At 31.9% G+C, this 6,816-nt stretch overlaps 1 long non-coding RNA gene across 1 annotated transcript in view; it reads left to right on the top strand.

Moving 5' to 3' along the window:
- LOC112210107 (uncharacterized) overlaps positions 1-6,816 on the top strand; it is an 807,761-nt gene that overhangs the window by 518,965 nt on the left and 281,980 nt on the right. The window lies entirely within an intron of this gene.

The raw sequence follows: 6,816 nt of genomic DNA, 5'->3' as shown, positions 1-6,816 counted from the left end.
ATGGTTAATATTGGGTGATACATCACTTCTATTAAAAGTACCTGGGCTTCTTAAACTGATAAAGAAATATTAAAATGTGAATTTATTTGCCTATTACTTGGAAGCAGGTTGTTTAGGATGCAGGGTACCGCCTCGCATTAAATGGCTGAAGGCAGGCTTAGGGTATATGACAATAAGTTGTTATCTAATTATTGGAAAGGCAGTTAATTTTCTAAAGGATCCTCTCCTGAATATTTAGTTTGTACATTATATTAAACAAAATTTATTTATTTATTATTAGAAATTATGGAGTAAGTTCATTACTTAGAACTTGAGCCACGGTTTCGGTTTATGTAGAAAGTTTTCGAAGGAGTTATGGAATGGGTATGACTAATCAAAAGCTTGAGTATTTAATGGCATCTAAGAAAGAACTAGGATACAAAATAAAAATATAAATAACGACAATATTACTTATTCTTATTTGGGTGTAATTTCTAGAATGTCGTAATGTGGTGAGAGCGTGGAGTATAGAAACTTTATCCTCCCAAATGTTTTTTTAAAAATAGTTACATTGGAAAATTACCATACTATAATAATAATGATCTAGTTAGAACCTAGGTCTCGAAATAAATACGGATAAAACAAAATATATGGTTAGCAATAGACACTAAAGCAATTCGGTGATATAGATAAAGGAGGAAATACATTTGAACAGGTAGATAGGTTTGAGTATTTAGTATCTACAGCAACTGTCAAACACGAAATTAATGAGGATATTAAAACGAGATTAAAGGCGGGAACTGCTTGTTATTTTATTAATATTGAAATTGCTTAGCTTTTGCCTTTTGAAAATGTAAACGTAAAAGTTAGAATTTACATTCTGGGATACACAATGTGTTCTGTGGGAATACACAATGGGAACTATTATCGTTCCCATTGTCCTTTATGAATGTGAAATGTGGCCTCTTACACTAAGGGAAGATCAGTTCCTCGAGGTTTTAGAAAATAAAGTATTACCTAAAATATTTTGACCGAAAAAGAATCGATTAACTGTAGAATTTAGAGGGCTACTCATTGAGGGAACCGCACCCGGTAAATATAATTCAGGTTATAGCATGCGTGTATGGTTGTAGGGCTTAGTAACGAATGGATCTCTAGAATGTTAATGTTATCCCTAAAATGTTAACACTGGACCTGACTGGTAAAACGTAGATTGGATTTGTTGATGTTACAATGAGCATACTTATATTCATTTGGTATGATTGAGTCCATAGGCTCAGCAGAAGTATAATTATCATTATACCAGTATTTTATAGTTAAATTCTCTAATAAATTTAAATAGCTTCCTATAAACATCCATAATAATCCTGGAGCTTTTTTAAAATCTAAAAATTGATATGATGAATAGAAGATATCGAGATTAAGAACTCAACATGTATGCATCTAGATTGTAATTTTGTAAAAGATTGGCGGCGGACAGCCTTGATGAAGCCCTGCAAAGTGGGGCGAAACGTTGGTTAACAATAAATCGTTTTCTTCTACTATTTTAATACCTTCATTGACCCCCACCCAAACTATCAGCCTACAATCTACTTCATACGGTCAACTATCTTCTTCCAATATGTATTCATGTTTGAAATAAATTAGTTAACACGACACCTTAAGAAATAATCTGTTCCGATGTGAGCTTCACAAATGTTCCACTTAGCAGCCTCTATAGGAACCAAAGTATTGTGTAGAGAATAGAATTTCTCTAGATATTTAAATGATTACAGAAAACAAAATGATCCAAAGACCAGAGAAGCCGAGAATTATTAATAAATAATTTTCACATTGCTATCGTTATAAAATTCCTAAATTCTTGACGTGGGAATAAAAATAATTTTTTTTTTACAACAGAATAACAGTTAACAAAAGATAACGAAGTAATAAAACAATCGGGAAAGATTGTATGGCCTCGGCGTTTTCAAAGTGTATTTGTCAATTTTCTTTTTTCTACTTTAGTTATTTATAAAATTCTTATATAATGTTATTCATTGTTTGTGATTGTTAACAGTGACTACTGTTAATTTTTTTTAGATAATCAAAATTAAAGGTACTTTAGGATATTTTTAAAAATCACCATTTATGCTTAACTATTTAAAGGTTAAAACCTATCTGGTATTAAATACCAGTTAACTTTTCATTGATTCATAGATTTTTATTGGAGTCATTACAGGCGTTTTGGAAAGAATACTGGTACTGGTAATGGTGGGGGGAACAAGTCCGGCAAGTGAGCCTTTTGGTCCTTTTTGACAACCCTATGGAATGGGTCTTTAATATATCTTACTCCTCTATATCGAATCTTTTTGATTTTCTAATGAAATTCGAAAGAGACTCTCAAGCTATAGAGGAAGCCTCTTTTCCTGTAATTCTATCAAAGCCTAAAAGCCTGTATCTTAGTGATGCATACCTACCACAATCTCCTATGTAATGTAAGACAGTCTCTGGGGCCTGTCCGCATAAGCAGCAGGTTTCATCATGGACTACTCCACATATCTTAAGATGTCTTTTAAGTCTGGAGTGACCTATTAATAATCGGAGTTCGTTTCTATTTAGACCTAACAGCCACTTAGTTTTAGAAGTAGAGGGTTTAGTTATTAAAATCTTGGCCTGTCTCAGCCTTTTACAGTCCTTCCATTCCTAACCTGCTTTCTTCCATGTCCAGTCAAAAACTACTTTTCTCTGATGCCTTTGCCTAGGAATGGTTCTGGCCCTATAGAGGGTACCCAGCCCCGATTCTAGCAAGCTGATCAGCTTTTTCATTACCTGTGATTCTCTTGTGTCCTGGGACCCACACAAACTGAAGCTTCTTAAAGCACGCTAATGATTCTAAGGCTAGTTTACACTCTCTTATCAAATTAGAGGTTACTTAGGTGACTTTTGAAAGAATAGATAAAATGCGGAAAATTGACTCTATAAAATGGCACTTTCGGATGTTCGATTTTAGCAAAAAAAAGTTAGTCAAATACCATGCGAATAGCCGCCTTAAGTATGTAATTTCAGTTCATACGACTTTTATTTTTTGAACAAGGTTAACCATACACACAAGCCATTTAGTCAGATTTAGTTATTTGGACTCATGGGAGCTGAAAACATAAATTTTCGTAAAAAACGTGAATTCGAAATTCTTCCCGATCACAATGAATTCCCTCGATATACATTACATATATATCAAATTTTTATTTATTGCTATTTACAATTGTATTTAGATAAAAACACATTAAGTAAATTTGATGTATGATCAAAATGGAGTGAAAAGTCATGTAGAGAAACTACCCATTGATAGCACTCTAATCATATTTCTACATTAGAAGGTCTCGAGGCCATCTTCCTTTCAGGCGCCTCGAAGGATTGTCAGAAATAGAAGAGGAAGCAAGGCTAGAAACTAGAGGGTTTTAAGTTGATAATGGAAGGATTGATAACTGGTTCGGGCTAGATCGGTTACATATGGAACGTTAAGCTCTTAATGAATTATTTTATTTGTGACAAAATAAGGAATGGATACGAGAGGAATTCGAAGGTTTAATGAAGCCCCAAAGTTCAACTTCCTATGTCCAGATAGGGCTTATTATTGTCGTGTAGATCAGTCTTTTGGAATGAATTGGAAGTTTATACCGTTTGTATAGTAAGTGCTGTAATAGTCGAAATCGACGTGCAGTATCCTGTCTTTTCAGTCTTGCGTGAAGATCTCAGGTTAGTCATTTGTCCAGGTGTAATCCAAGGTAGCGGATCTGTTCTACAGGGCTAAGAGCAACATTATTAAAGGAGACTGTATGGCATTTGGTAGTTTTACGACATATCGGTAATTAAAAGCAAAAAATGATATTGATTTCCCTATACGATCTTTTTACTTACCAAGATACGAGTTCCGAAAATTTGGTTTATTCATGTTGATCTTTGAGTTCTGTTTTATAATAATTTTCGGAAGGAACTGTTTATTTTAAGTTACTGTTTGGTATTTTATAGCTATTTACAAATTCAATTGGAACGGGAAATAAAACTTGGGAGTAAAAGAGGGTAGGGGGATGGCGACTGCTTTAAGTGGAAAAAGTTTGGGTCTAATTGGCAAAGTTTTATTATAATTTAACCCCCACTCCTCTCCGACTTCCTCCTTTCTTTTTAATTCCCTCCGCGCATTTCCTTTAGCACAGCCTCCTTTATCCAAGGGCTAACATACATCTACCTTAATATATACACCGGATAACTATTGCCTTTACTTTTAATGGTTCTTCGTAACCAGTAAGGCATTAATTTTCTTCTAAATTGTCTCCGACTCGAAAGTTAAACCGATCTTAACTCTTGGGGAATCTTAGTTCCGAAATCGTATCAATAAAATATCATTGAAAAATTCGAAATTTAATCAATGACACTTGGCATTGCATTCTACTTCATTCTAAGATTTCTGGAAACATTAAATTTAACCAATAATAATAAAAATTATTCAACCTCTTTTCATTAAAACATATTACATGTCCAACGCTTCGGCCGATGCAGACATCATGAAGAAATCTTAATTTTTACATCACTGTCTCACATAGTCCAAGTCAATAACAACATATAAAATAAACCTATCTGTCACTGTAGCATTTATTAATAATTCCTATAAATTTTTGTTTTATATTATCAATTAATATTAAGATTACGGACAATATAGTGCTAATTAACCTGTAAATTTGAATAAATCTATATGAGGTACTTAAGAGTTTTGACTTGACGGTTAATTAACTTATAAACTCCGTACAACACCGTAACGAAAATCTCTAAGCTGGCCGTATGTAGAACAATTTACGAACAACTTTATCAGGTAAAATGTTATGATTACACCGCATAACTAAATTTATATTTAGTTGTAGAATATATAAAGTAATAATAGGACGAATAAAATAAAACCATATATCATATTATAAATCTTAAGGTGACTTACTTCTAATATAAAAAAAAAATGAAAAAGAATCAAATACAAGTATACAAAAAATTCAACAAAAATTATCATTACTATTAATATTCATATTTACAAGTTTAAACAAAAATCAGAATTATCAAATACAGAAGATAAATGAACCAACAAAAGAGGTAATGAAAAATAAAATAAATCCTCTAATAAATCATAAATGTTAATGATATTATTCCAATAAAATGAAATAAAGGTAGAACGAATGAAGTAGCGATTTTTTTTTGCATAGTCGTCAAGTTTTTAGAACAATAAATTTGTTGAACTAATTATTGCAAAACTAAAATTTACAGATTATAACTTAGATTAGTAACTATGGACATTACTAATAATTGTCTATTAAACCTAGAGTTTGTTGTACCACAGCAATGTAGAACTATAAGTTTCTATAAGTTTTAGTTTTTAATAAATAGTTTAAGAAATTTATTGTTCTAAAAAACTGTTTTTTCATTGTAGGGCAACAATAAAGATAGAGAACTTCGCCACAACTGTGTTGCTTTGTTGACTAATTCTCAGAACTTAAAAAAAAAAAAAAAAAATTATATCTATATAAATTTAAAAAAATATAATTTAATTATAAAACAATCCTTTACTAATTTAATTTTAAAATAATCTTAAATTAAACATTTCGAAAAATATAAATATAGTCATGCGGGGTCATTATAATATTTAACCTAATAACTCGTTTAAAATACTTATTTCTGAAGCGGGATGAAAATTGTTCTACACACGGCGAACTGTCAGATTTTCGTTACTGTGTTGTACGAAGCTTATAAGTTAATTTACTGTCAAGTGGAAACTCTTAAGTAGCTCACTTGATCTCTCTGTTGAAAGCAAAACATTATTAAATCAGGCAAGAAGGCTTCAAGGAGTTTCAAGGAATTTCCCAACTTTTGTGTCCTTCTTCAAGAGTTTGTAAATGAGATCGAAGGGTTTAGCATGGATAAAATTTTAAACCGTTGTTTTTTCACAAAAAAAAATGCATGATTTTTTATGAGGCGGTGAACTAAATTTATTTTTACATGAAACAATAAAAGAAAGTATTTAATGACCAAAAAAGTAATTTAATGCCCTCCGCCTATAAAAGTTGAGATTTTACATTTCAAGGGTACTAAACTTTTGAGGCTGGGTGGTTCCCGTAGGGCTCCTGAACCTATAGCGCTGACTCACGGCAACGGTAAAACAGAAAATAATTATCTGCCACAACTGGATTCGAACCCGTGTCCTTGGATTTAGTAGTGCCTTACTTTTGAACTACCCAGTCCCTCGTTTGATGAAGAATATATATTAAAAAAGGTTTAGCTTTGTTTATTCTTTCCCACTTTAATTAGGGATTAAATATATCATTGTACCACCTAGTAATTATTTAAACTGAAATTGTTACGAGTAGATGAGATTGATTTTTAAGTGATCTATTATAAAATAATGAATATTAATGTGAATAAAAACATCAATTCAATGATTTTAAATCCTATTTTTTTAAAATTAAAATTATTTATACAGTTAGATCACCAATATATTTACTTTAAAAGATAGCAATGGGCATCTGTTGTATTTTACCTCGTCAGTAACTGATCTGTAGCTGATAGAGCTGATAGAGCTCGTAGATTGTTATACTATTAATCTTTAATGTGAGATTGCTAATTGTTGGAGGGGGGCCATAATCAACTCTGACCAAGGCCCAATCAATCCCCTCCTCTCCTTCTTCCGATGAGCTTGATACTGATATAATTTACTACTTTAAGATTTTTTGATTACCAAACTAGGACCGGATTATCCAATAGGCACTGGAGGCAACTTCCAATGGACCACACGCATTGTGAAAAAAAATGATTTTATTATAT

Source organism: Halyomorpha halys, unplaced genomic scaffold (assembly GCF_000696795.3).
Source record: "Halyomorpha halys isolate HHAL.00 unplaced genomic scaffold, Hhal_1.1 Scaffold379.1, whole genome shotgun sequence".
Classification (NCBI taxonomy): domain Eukaryota; kingdom Metazoa; phylum Arthropoda; class Insecta; order Hemiptera; family Pentatomidae; genus Halyomorpha; species Halyomorpha halys.
Note: the sequence above shows the minus strand (reverse complement) of the source record. Positions and strands in the feature narration are given on the sequence as shown.